At 33.1% G+C, this 14,283-nt stretch overlaps 1 protein-coding gene across 1 annotated transcript in view; it reads right to left on the bottom strand.

Annotated features, from left to right (window-relative positions):
* The window catches only part of LOC124539674 (cGMP-specific 3',5'-cyclic phosphodiesterase-like), a 153,465-nt gene that overhangs the window by 65,230 nt on the left and 73,952 nt on the right, over nucleotides 1–14,283 (bottom strand). The window lies entirely within an intron of this gene.

Raw genomic sequence — 14,283 nt, 5'->3', positions numbered from 1 at the left:
ACAGTTTTACAAGTATTTTCATTGTTATAAATTTCGTTTACAACAGTCTATTAAAGTTATTTTTATACACGCTAAGTAAGCCTTTTATTAATAATGAAAATAAATAAATAAGTTAAACATTATTAATTGGTTTCAAAGTTATAATCTTAAATAGATACACTAACACCTATTTCGGAATATTTGATATGGGTACATGATTGCAACTACAAACAACGTTGTACGTGTGTATGTTAATATATAATTGGAACACTTTACTGAAACAACTAAGCACAAACATCAAGAATGTGTTTACTTAAAACATTTCAACTATTCAGAACTCTGAAGTTACAAATTGACGCAGCGAATAAATTGATGGCATGTCTCCTTTCTACCCTGTTGGAAACCACACAAGATAGATATTATCTTGGACTATGTCTTTGAATCCGTTGTCATCCTTCAATGTCAAATACATTGTAAATATGTAAAACAATGTCGTCTACTAAAAATGGTCGCGTTTTCCGATCTCCTGGGCTGAGATGGCCCAGTGGTTAGACAGCGTGCATCTTATTTCGGAGTCAAACCCAGATAAGCAGCACTGAATGCTTAATTTGTGTTTATAAATTCATATCGTGCTCGGCGGTGAAGGAAAACATCGTGAGGAAACCTGCATATAATATCATAGAAATTTTGCCACATGTGTATTCCACCAACCCGAATTGGAACAGAGTAGTGGAATATGTTACAAACCTCACAGGGATAGAAGGCCTTAGTCCAGCAGTGGATAATTACAGGCTGTTGTTGACTGTTGTTTGTTGATTTCCGATCTTAGGTGAAACTAACTAACTATCTATAGCTCATCCCAATTGAAGAAGGAATGTTAACAAATCTTAGATTAAAGTATTCCTAACCAACAGTTCTCGATTTAAATATATTGGTTTATAATACAACAATATTCCACTTGACTATTTAATTTCTCCTTAATTCGACTCCCAAAGACAACGGTTCCGTCGGTGCCCAAAAAGGCATTTTATGCAAATTCATGCTAATCTCTGGAACTTCTGGACCGTTCTTAACGGGACCTTCACTAACAGATAGCTCATGTAATAGGGAGTAACTAAGGGTACTATTAATAAGTAATAAGTGACAGTAATATCTGCGAACTGAACTATATTTTTTTTTTAAAAATTTTAAAAGAATTAATAATGTTTTTAAGCTCTTGAATAATTATATCGCGTCAATTCAGTGTCTAATTTTGATTAAATGGCTTTCGTGCTCTTTGTTGGAATATACTATAGGATATTATGCAATGGGTAATTGTTTGCGCCATTCGATTAGGTTGCATTCATGTTTCGTCCGAAGTCAAAGAGTGTAACTCTGTCAAGTTCCAAAGTCTCTGAAGCTATCTAAAATCTAGACTTCAAACAAAGAAGGAGGTTCTGTATTCGTTTGTATTTTTTTATTGTTCTTTTTATGTACCTATTAAGATTATTATTGAGGCCACACTAGCATTTAAGGAGTATTTAAATTTGGAAGAATTACATCACAATAACGGTGAAATAAATGGCATGTTGTATAGACTTTTATATTTTTTTCTCATTACTTTATTTGAAGTAACAACTTTTAAGTTTTTTTGTTGTAATGTTTTCCCAATTAACAGTCCAAGAGTGATGGCAATATATATAGATATATTCCTTTATTTGTTATCAACTAGACTTAAATGAAATAAGTGTATCACGTTGTATCTGTAATTTAAGCAAGCGTTACGCCCAAAATATACAGGGTGTGGTGTTTAAAAGCATGTTTCAACCTAAAAGGTATTTTCTCTTTGCATAATTAACGATTTCTGTTTACTAACATTCTGTTATCTAAATTTTATATATAGTAAAGTAATTGAGTACGTCTGGATCGCTCGCCTCTTATTTCGTTACTTTAGAGGCTTTATCTTTGGTAATCGTAATGACTGGAATAAAATCCAGAATACTTTGAGGAATTTTAATCGCTTTTGAATAATTTTCAGAATTGACTCGTTTATATTGTAATGGCAATGATTTGGAAAAAGGATGATCATAGTATAGTCATAACTAGTTGCCACAGCTTCGCTCTTGTTTTAGAAGTTTGGTTGTCACGTGCTAGACAAAAAAGTAGCCTATGTCCTTCTTTGGAGTTTAAATTTGTTTCATATCAAATCTTACCAAATTCAGCGGTTTGGTAGAGAAAGGGCGACGGACAGACAGAGAGACAGAGTTACTTTCACATTTATAACATTTGTTTAGATTATATTCTCCTGACTGTATTTCTGTAACTATTCTAATTTCTTTAGTCTTATTAGTCAATTGGATAACAATTCAAAACAACCGACATAAAATCAAGTACAGCGTACATTACGTATTCCCTTAAATTGAATCACAGACCTCTCAATAAAAAAGCAGCCATGTAAGCATTTTTCTAAGCTAGATTATATTCGAACGTCGGTAGAGCATCACTGCGGATACTGAATGTCATTTTTATGTGGCATAACAATCTTATCTGAGTACACGAGGTATATAATACTCTAGTCGTATCAATGCTGTGGTTAACAGGGTTTTAGATTAGCTTAACGTGACCACGCAATAACCGAGTGTCTCTAAACAATTATTCCTATGAGCGTACATTTAAATAGCATTAGTTCGCGTGTGAATCGCGTTGGTCACGCTTAATCAGGCAAGGCAACATCAGATTTTTTGTTATGGTATTGGCCTTTTTTTGTGGTAGGGCTTTGTGCAAGCCCGTCTGGGTAGGTACCACCCACTCATCAGTTACTATAACGCCAAATAACAGTACCCAGTACTGTTGTGTTCCGGTTTGGAGGGTAAGTGAACCAGTGTAACTACAGGCACAAGGGACTTAACATCTTAGTTCCCAAGGTTGGTGGCACATTGACAATGTAAGGAATAGTTAATATTTCTTACAGCTTCATTGTCTATGGGTGACCACTTACCATCAGGTGGCCTATATGCTCGTCCGCCAACCTATACCATAAAAAAAGAAACTAAGTAGTTTACTCTTTTAAATTTTAAATTCAAAGTTATGTTATGACTTGTTATTATATACATAATCACAATATATGTATGTGTATAGTATATCCCGCCTGGAAGTCACCGAATACTCCAAGCTTTTTTATCATATTTATTATTTTGTGTTGAATATTATGCTTTCTTATTAATATATTTTTACGAATTATTAAAATCGATGAATCTTAGTAGGTGTAGACGAAAAACATATAGATTAAAAACCATGTTCCTAGAGACTCAAGAAGACCTCATTTCATCATACTTTTGAAGTCGCGCAAGATATTACTTTTAACAAAACAAGCACATACTTATTAACCGACTTAAAATAAGGAGTGTTCTCAATTCGACCGTATATATATTTTTTATGTTTGTTCGCCGATTACTTCGCCATTTACGAACCAACCCCAGATATAACAATAACTATAACTACATTATATAATTGTAAATCGACTTTTAAGTAGTCTAATATTCTTCATTTCATTTTACTTAGGAGGACTCTAAAAATATGTTGAATACGCAATTATTTTATTACTTTTTAGTGCATTTTTATATGTTTTAAAATAGTGTTTTGTTTGAAGTCAGTTTTTCTTTTTGTTAAAATATTTACTTATTCAGTAGTTCTTTTCTAATCTGAGACAGTGGTCTGTAATGAATAGTGAAGGTACATTAGGCTTTAAAATATCAATTTATGAATGACTTATTTCGAAGGTATTGATACGAGAGTTACATTTTATGCGGACTATCTATTGTAATCACTGACAGTCCATGGTTCTGATAAACGAAGCTCTCTAGAGGCTTTTAAACGTTATCTATTGATTCAAGTGTTAAAATATAAATGATAAGATATCCGCATATCATCAGTTTTTATGATAATACTATTTCATATGTTCAATTCGATTTTCAAAAACTTTTCACTATTTTTTTATTCAATAACAAGGTTTTATTGACTTCAAAAGTTTCTGCCACATTTTTATGGGCTGTAAAAGCTGAGATGGCCAAGTGGTTAGAACGCGTGCATCTGAATGATTGCGGGTTCAAACCCAGGCAAGCACCACTATATATATAATTAATTTGTGTTTATAATTCATTTCGTGCTCGACGGTGAAGGACAACATTGTGAGGAAACCTGCATGTGTCTAATCTTATCAAAATTCTGCCACATGTGAATTCCACCAACCCGCATTGAAACAGCGTGGTGGAATATGTTTAACGGAAGAGGAGGCCTTATCCCAGCAGTGTGAAATTTACAGGCTGTTACTTTTTACTTTACTAGCGAGTTTTCAATAACTAATAGTTAAATTAAGGGTTCAATTATTTCCTGAAATCTTATTTGTAGTCTCAGGTTTAAGCAAGTTAGCAAAGAAACCAGTTCTCGTTATAATATTGGTATGAAAAATAATAGATAAGAAGGTTGTGGTGAGGAATACGAGTTAGTCTTACCCAAGGACCTCCAATAGATATTTGGCTTCAAAAATAAGATAAGCGACACGTATCATTTATACTTAGATATCACAATGGAAACGATCACATAGATGCCAATATCTAATTTACAAAGTTTCAATGTTATCGCTTGTATTGATGGATCAAATATGAGTAAAAATATGCAATTTATATAATAGTTTATAATTGGAATATAGATTATACTGACAGGAACTGGTGTTGCTCAGTAGATACCCATCTACACCATTTGTATATTGTTATATATACATATGTAGGTATATTGATACAATCAAAATCTTATTAATTAATATTAGCTTGAAAATTTTGCAAGCGTATTTGAATTATTAATTCAAACCTTTTGTGACATTTTTAGTATTTTATCCAGTAGAATATTTCACAAGGATTAGTAATTTACTTTAGGCTGTTCTGGAATTAGGCATAGACATTTGAAATAAAGCTGAAAGTGTAATTTATAATTTTTTTTTACTCAATGATTACATTCAAACCTGACATAACGAAGAAAAGGAAGGAAAACATCGGGAGGAAACCTTCATGCGATTAATTTCAATGAAATTATGCCACATGTGTATCCATCAAATCGCATTGGAACAACGTGGTGGAATATGCTCCAAATCTTCTACTCAAAGAGAGAGGATGCCCAGCAGTGGGATATTTACAGGCTGTTGATGTTCAATGTAAAATGTCATCACAACGAATAGAAATATTTACACGATGTTAATTTACACAAATTATTCCTATTCTATGAACGTAGGATTTATTTGCTGAATGCTGTTTATGAAGGTAGTGAAACAGAACTGTTTAGTAAAATGTCTTGGCTTTTAATTAAAAGTCTAATTAAAGTTGGCTGCGCTATAATTAAAGCATTATATACGTACTATATAGGACTGGAGGTCTTAGTTAAAAACAAAGACCAGAATTTACACTTTCTATAAGATTATTTTCCCCGACCGGATTCTCTCAATTATACAATGTTACCAACTTAGCAATTTTACCATTAAATGGAGTGGATTTAATCTTTGCTCTCATTGCATTCAAATATTTTGAAAACCGTTGTTCTTTTTTTGAAAGTAAGGAATTGTATTAATATAGTCTTAAGTTTAGAGCGTTGGAGTTATTGTACTATAGTTTTTCTTGAGGTCTAGTATGTGCAACTAAGAAAATGTTAATGTCTACCTGCCAGGCTAAAATTTTATTCCCTTTGAAGAGGTTTTAAAGTCTATTCCACAGCACACAAAAACATACATGTCTCAGAATTTTATTGAACTTAAACACATGCAGGTTTCCTAACAATGAATTTCTTTACCGCCTTAATTTTATAAACACAAATTAACCATATGAATTCAGTGGTGCTTGCACCTACTGTCATCGGTTAAGATGTGAGCGTTCTAACAACTGCGTCACACTGACTCAATCTTATCGGATGTTTGTAAACAATTTATTTAGATTCAATTAAATCAAAAGTAACTTTATAATTTAAGTTCAGTATAACAAGCACAATTGCATATTCATTTTACTTTTTAGGAGTTAAATTCAAAGCCAGTTGACTAGTTAGAGGAACTGATCAAAATTAATGTTCAATAATTAAATAATGTATGCTTTATATAAAGTGAAATTAACATTACATCCTGCTTAACAATCAATGCATTATGAGTGTATAACCGCGTGGTGAGGAATATGCCCTATTTATTCGACCGTTTAAAAAGTTTTATTACATTGACGATAAACCAATATAAAAAATCTGCGTATTTATATTACAGAAACGAAAGCCCAGGAATTTTGTATTAACTGTATTTTTTAAACATATGTAACTTGTTTTTTTTTGCAGGAACTCATAAACAAGCCCTTATCTTTGAGGAGAAGTTACACAAAAAGTTTCTTCTTAATAATAATAAAGAAAAAATAACTTTATGTATAAGATATTATGAATTAATTCGTTCAAAAAAAATTCTTTTATCTTTATAAGCTGAACCAGTAGGCGTATTATTTAATAAATAAATAAAAATTGGACAAAATCACATACTTTACACTGATCCCGATGTAAGTAGCTAAAGCACTTGTGTCGTATCGAAAATCAGAAGTAACGACGATACCACAAACACCCAAACCCTAGACAAACTAGTGAACTTTTTGCCCGTCGATTCGGCCGGGAAGTGAACCCGGGACCTTGGAGTAGCGTACCCATGAAAACCAGTGTACATACTCGACCACGTATTTATTTAGATTGAGGTCGTCAAACGTATTTATTTAGATTGTTTTGAAAATAAATAACACTATGTATACTCTTGTCTGGCTGAAAATAGACACTAGAGTCGCAAAGAATGCCGCTGCCCAATAGCAATATTTGATTCGTTGTGATTTGTAGGGTAAGTGGCTCGCTAATGCAATTATTGGCACAAGGGTCACAGCGTTTTAGATCTCAATTTGATAACGTTTTTATAGAATACGAATGTTTTTTACTTTTGGCGAAGGCGTCGTTTGACCCTCTCACACCCCGAACTTTGGCGCTTAAATGATAGGGCGTGATTGTAGGGCTGTGAAGGCGTGAGGTGGACTGTTTAATGTGGGACTGGATCCGGTAGTCGGGTGGGGTTCGCGTTACTCTAGACTTGAGACGAGTGCGAGGGGCAAATTTGGGGCAATCCACCAGCTTTCTGAGAAAACCTTTACAAAGACTGTCCTTTTCGCTTCGAAGATTGGAATCGCAGAAATTGGTAAAAAAAATCCATAACCCCGATTTATTATGAACTTGTATTATGAATTTCTTAACGTAAAGACCCGATAACTGTATAGGTTTGGTCAGATCGACAAGGTAAATATAAATAAAGTAATTCAGCATTAGTTAACTAATATAAAATTTAAATGTATTCCGTGACATAATTTCTGAAAATAATTTTGTATGTTCATATATATATATATATATATAATTCAAAACATTTGAGATAAATGTACCGTGAATGTCCCTGAGTTTTCTACTTAAATGTTGCTAATGATCTGCGAAGCCACAAACAAGCTGAGTATTTACTTAACTTTAAATAACATTTACAAAAGGCATACATTAATTACGGAAACTAGGTTATGTTAATTGATCACTGATTTGTATGAAATTAATTAGAAACTCATAAGTAGGTACGTATTTATGTACGGTTTACGTTAGACGCGAGATCAAAAAGCTCGGCGGCTTTATGAATACTTGAGTTGTGGTCGCTATCAATATTATTTCTGCAATCTTTGGTTTGAAGGGATCTTTAATTACTAATAATTGGTATTTGTAAATACCATTTTATAATTGAAATAGAGAAGCAGATTACCAAATGACTCACCCAATACTAAGTGTTCACCTTTCACTAAGAAGAATGAACTATTTCTTACAAAATCTATGCGCCAAAAATCTCGGAATAATTTTTCAAAAATTTTAGTTATTTAAAATAAAATAAATATTATAAGGAGAATTAGTGTGACTTTCCGAACGCCACGCGTCAAGCTTACAGATGGCTTTTAAAATTCTTTCTCTTTTTGGCGGGAGGTGGCGCGAAATACAGTCAGGCGTATCATTGTTTTACTGTTTTGTAATATTATTAGAAAACCAGAAATTGATTTAACTATTTTGTTGTTAAAGATTATTATTTTATATCCTTGCAATAAATTTGCTATAAAAGTAATTTTGTTTTGTTAATAATATAATATGTCGAGTAGAATGGAACCACGGTCATTCTGAAATTGTAATTAATAGTACAGTGCAGAAACAGCCTGTAAATTTCCTACTGCTGGGCTAAGGCCTCATCTCTCTTTGAGGAGAAGGTTTGGAGCATATTTGCCAAGCTATTGGAATATAATAAGTGTATCCACCAACCCGCATTTCCAATGCGGGTTGGTGGATACACTTGTGGCAGTGGCATGCAGGTTTCCTAAAGTTGTTTTCCTTCAACGCCGAGAAGAAATTAATTATAAACACAAATTAAGCACATGAAAATTCAGTGGTTTGAAGCCGCAGTCAGGTTAAGATGCATGCGTTCTAGCCACTGGGCCATCTCTGCAGTGAATAGGTGATCTATCATTTATCATTCTATTAAATGACTTGGTTAACGTTTAGGTAAATACTACCCACTCATCATCATAGATTCTAACGCCGAGCAACAATATTTTGTATTGCTGCGTACCGATTTGATTTCCGAAGGAAGCCGTCTAAATAACCTTCATTCCAATAAACATGAAATAAACGAAAAAGAGTTGATATATTAGACATTTGAATGGCTGTATAAAGTAAAAAGTAAAGTTACAGCCCGTAAATTTCTCACTGCTGGGCTAAGGCCTCCTTTCCCATTAAGGAGAGGGTTTGGAACATATTCCACCACACTGTTCCAATGCGGGTGGGTGGAATGGACGTGTGGCAGAATTTCGATGAAATTAGATACATACAGGTTTGCTCGCGATGTTTTTCTTCAGCGTCGAGCACGAGATGACTTATAAACACAAATTCATATATATATATATATATATATATATATATATATATATATATATATATATTGGTGCTTGTCTGGGTTTTAACCACTGGGCCCTCTCAGGCTGTATGCATGGTATCTTATATCACCGAGTAAGGTAAAAAGTAAACATAATTTAGTCCAAATTTAATTATTATTCCTGATATTGGAAATAAATTTTAAGCTTTTATTTAAACAAACGATTTGCGTAATTAAATTTGTGTTGCCCTTGTCGGATTCATTTTAATACTTGGTTATGATTGACAATAATCTAGTTGGGATGGTGACTGACTTTGCATAGTAATAACCTCTCTGAAAACTTAATTCCCTTTTGTGATAAAATTAAACAATACACATTATCTTTGTGTTATTGGAAAACTTTTCGTGGATTTGGAATATCGTTTAAATCAGCAAAACTGTAATAAGAAATAAAACTTTATATTATATGACATATACATTATCATGATATTACGTGAACTGTGTGATTAATATTATAAATGTGAAAGTAACTCTGTCTGTATGTCGGTCTTTCACGGCCAAACCGTTGAACCAAATTTGATGAAATTTGGTATGAAGCAAACTTGAAATCCAAGAAAGTATATAGGCTTCTCTTTTGCCTACCACTTGACAACCAACACCCTAAAACGCTAATGAAGCCGCGGGCGACTACTAGTATATAATAAAGACATGACTTGTATGGGTCTGACTCAGTTACTTCACAGATGAAACACAATTTTAAATGTAAAATATAATTTAATAAAAATATTTTAATTTTAATTAAAAACATTTAGACTGATGAGGATCTTGGTAAAAACCCTATCAACAAATGCATATGTCTTGGTTTAATACATTTAAGAGGAAGGTTCGAATCATGCATGTTATAAAAAGAAATTAAAAAACCAAAGACCCGCTGAGTTTCTTTCGCCGGTTCTTCTCGGGTCAGGGTGTTCATTTTTCCGAACCGGTGGTAGTGTTTATTTGACAATCAATAAGTAAGTGTGATGCTTCTATATTGAATAAAGGAATTTGAGTTTGATTTTAAATCCATGCTGCATGCGTCTATGTACAGCAGTTGATTTTATAATTGGTTGGCGACTACACACACTGATAGATACGGAAGTATATATGTAATATGTGTGAAGAGATAATAATCTACAATTATTATGGACAATCATATCTTATGATTATGATAATTAATATTATTCACTTGTCTTAAGACTTGATTGTACATTAATTATCACTATTACACTACAATTATTAATCCTACTACTCTTGGAGAAGGTTTAGAGCTTATTCAAATATTATGTGTTACTGATAAAAGGACGTAAGTGTTTTCATGTTTATGTAATGAGATGATATCTCATCTGGTTCAATACTCAATTTCCCTTCCCCACAGGCAGTGGCGATTTGCTGCTGAAAGTAACAGCACAGCACGGAGCAGCAGTTACGTCATATTAGAATTGCCGCTTTGTCTTCGAATCGAGCCAAAAGCGAAAATCCCAAAGGATCGACCCGGTTATATTACCATGTCCCAGTTCTCTCATCGTATGGAAATCCGGATGTATTTCTGAAGGTTTTCATTACGTGTTCTAAATGGTAGCTCTACCACCAGAATATGGTAATGTTCTACTACCAGTTAATGGGCTACTATACTTTAGTGGGCCTTGTTTTCAAAGATTAACCTTACCTTACTGTATCGGTGTAAGAGTAGGTATATTTTCAATTCTAACCGAGGAATTGGGACCGCTAATATATAGTAGACTTTTCGTATATATGTACTTTGTATAATGATAAATATCTGGCTACTTATGTTTCAAATAGATCAGACGCGTTACAGAACACTTTGTTTGTAAGGAAACCTTAGTTTCTTAATGTTTTCGTCCAGAATTTACGACTGACTTCGCCGAGGTAAGTGTTTGGCTGTAAAATAACTTACCTTAGATCATTAGTATTGCCTTTCGACGAAGGTCTTTGAACAACAAGTAAAAAATCTGTAAGCTTTGAAAGCATTACATTATTATCTTGAAATTGTGCTGATATTTTTTACTTTTGGGGTAAGTTACAGGTATAACGTATCCCATGTCTTTTTCTATACATTATAACAATATGTATGCAAAATTACATAATCATCCAGTGATTTGGTTAAGTAGAAAGCGTCTCGAGACGTCGCATTGAAAATATTAGGTAGGATAACAGTTCCAGCTCTGTATGGGATAAATTACGATTTTATCCCGTGCTATTTATAAACAATGAGATATAAGGCTTCGCTGACCGATCTACTTTTCTGTACGCTGTTAATGCAATGTAAAATAAATACCGCGTATTTTTTAAATTTATTTAAGTAATATTTACAAATATACAATTTCAAATTGGAAAGGGTAAAATTCAATATTTATGCATGTAAGTTGTTTTAATATACATAAATATGAATTAAAAAACGTACCAACACTCCTATTATCAGTGGAGGCATTAAGTTAAGTTGTCATACATTTAGTAATAGTATAGTTGTTACAAAGTAAAATTAAAACATATCAATGGAAACTGAATTATCTCTAAAAGAAGAGGTTAAATCAATAAACACTAACTTCTTTTGTTTTATTATTCACAAAATTTAGTACATATATATATATATATATAGAAAAATATGTCTTAGGTATTTTGATCATAGAATTCAAATTCATGTGGCAAATGTATCTTTAGCCGGTGCTTAGATAAACAATGGCAGTATATCCTTTTGAATTTCAAATCAACGATGACAGAAATAAGAAAAGTAATGTTTATCTAAAATCGCCGTAGAATAACAAAAACATCTAACAAGCGACATACAATATTTCTTATTATTTATTTTACGTATTTATCTGCGATGGGTCGCACCGCTGAATATTCATGTGTTTAATTTGTGTTTATAATTCATCTCATGCTCGGCGGTTAAGGAAAACACCGTGAGGAAACCTGCATGTGTCAAATTTCATAGAAATTCTACCACGTGTGTAGTCCACCAAACCGCATTGGAACCGGGTGGTGGAACATGTTCCATATCTTCTCCTCAAAGGGAGAGGCCTTAGCCCAGTAGTGGGAAATTTACAGGCTGTTGTTGTACAAATATAGTGATCTTTTCCAAGAGAAACTGGCGAAGAGGTATCGCTAATAATACGTCATGAATGGGTTTATTCCGTCTTGAAATGTATTAGCTTTTGTCCCGTGACGTATAAGGTTAAGTCGGAAGGATTGGAAGGTTTATTATACTCGGAGGCTTTGCAATATTATAGGGGTTTCACGTAACGTGATAGTATTCTATAATAAACATCATCAATCTGACAAATATTATCTGTAAGATTTTGTTGAAGACTGGAAATTTATGAAAATCATCATTGTTTGTTTATTTTTTATACGTTCCGGGTAGGCATATGACTCCACTTGATGGTAAGTGGAAGTGGATTTAAAAAAATCAAAATATACCTTATTCAAGTAGGCTTTTACAAGCACTTTTGAATCATCATTTAACAATTATTTTAAGTGTAACTGCCACCGGTTCGGAGTAGGTTCTACCGAGAAGAACCGACAAGAAACTCAGTAGTTACTATTTTCACCATTTCAAAATACAGTCATTTTAGTTAATTACAATTATATATGTATGTAATTTTTCTGCCTGGAAGTCTACCAGTATTCATTCTACGACATTCATCGACTGCATAATCTTGCACTGAATCATATGCCTTCTTTAACAATCTTTAGTCCATACGACGATAGTGAAGACGACCAGTACAGTCAGTGAGAATGAGCTGCCCTAGTCGCCTTAGGTATGCCGGCCCAAGATGTCTAAGTAAATAAAACAACGACGAATGTTTAAGTTCAATGGTTCTCTTGGCTTTGTGTGAAGCCTGTCTGGCTGAGTTCCCCGGACTTATTGATTTTTCACCCGCCAAACAATGATTCGCATTACTATGTATGTGAAGGGTGAAAGAAAATTACAGACAGAAGAAATATAACTTTCATAGTTACAGTGAGTGTGGTGAATTTGAATGGTGGTGACCACTTACCATCTTGTGGTAAATAAATGCTTTATTTTACATATCATATTTTTATAATTCAATTTCAAGTAAGTAAACACAATTTAAAGTAAACAATAAAGCATATGATCTAATAATTTATAGATGATCTTTATATATGTTAATTTGAATTTTGAATTTTATACTGTTAATTCGACGTAGAAATTGAAATTTAAATATGAATTAATAAATATATCGGTTCTTACAATAACTCCCTTTTACTTAAACAAATAAACAGTTACAATAGATAAATTGCTTAGGACTACATTAAAGGTGAAACTAAACGAATATTCATCATTTAAATTACGTTCATAGATACAATTAAATTTACCCGATGACTTGCAATAATACCCATTTTCCATTTTAGAAACAATTGACCGTTCATACAAATAGACACGAAGAAAATCAAGTAAGTGTTATAATTCTAATGTCGTTTACGAAATCTTGAAAAGCGACTTCCGTATATTTTTTAGAATAAAAAGATATATCCGTCGCAGATTATTTATATATCTAGATAAAGTGTAGCGCTACAAAAGAACTACTACAAACGAGCCAACTTTATTGTCTCTGTGTGCGTGACAGTCGCTTGAAACGCCAAACTTTATATCACTTTACTAGTGTGTGTGCTTGGTGACCCACTGTCCGCCAATATATCGAAGCATTCTCAGCTATGACAATCTATATCGATATAGACGTATAAATAACCTAAGATACCAACGACCCTTATTCGGGTAAGCCGTTTTGTTTTTCCTGTTATCGTTCGATGATAAAAACAATAATAAGAGGTTTGACGACCTCTGTGGTCGTGTTTTGTGTACACCGGTTTGCATGGGTACACTCTGAGGTCCCGGGTTCGATTCCTAGTCGATTCGATGTAGAAAAAGTTCATTAGTTTTCTATGTTGTACTAGTCTGGGTGTTATGTGCTTTAGCTACTTACATTGGGATCAGAGTAATGTATGTGTTGTTGTCCAATATTTATTTATTATTATTAATATTTGACAATAGAGGTTCCCCAAAATATATATGTGAAAATATAACGCAGAGTAAATTGTTTTGTACTATGGTTACTTGAATAAAATAAATGCGAAAATTTATGTTTTCCGGAAAAGCTCTGTTTATTTCTAGCTTTTGTGTTGCCTCCGTGGAACTCGCGTTAAGCAGGATGTAATAAATTGCCATTCGCAATATGTTGGACGTTACTTTTGTTCGTAGTTTTAAATGCATTAAAAATTTCAAAACCAGTTCCAAGTGGAAATGTCAT

Source organism: Vanessa cardui, chromosome 23 (genome assembly GCF_905220365.1).
Source record: "Vanessa cardui chromosome 23, ilVanCard2.1, whole genome shotgun sequence".
NCBI lineage: Eukaryota > Metazoa > Arthropoda > Insecta > Lepidoptera > Nymphalidae > Vanessa > Vanessa cardui.
This window is presented reverse-complemented; position numbering and strand designations above follow the sequence as displayed.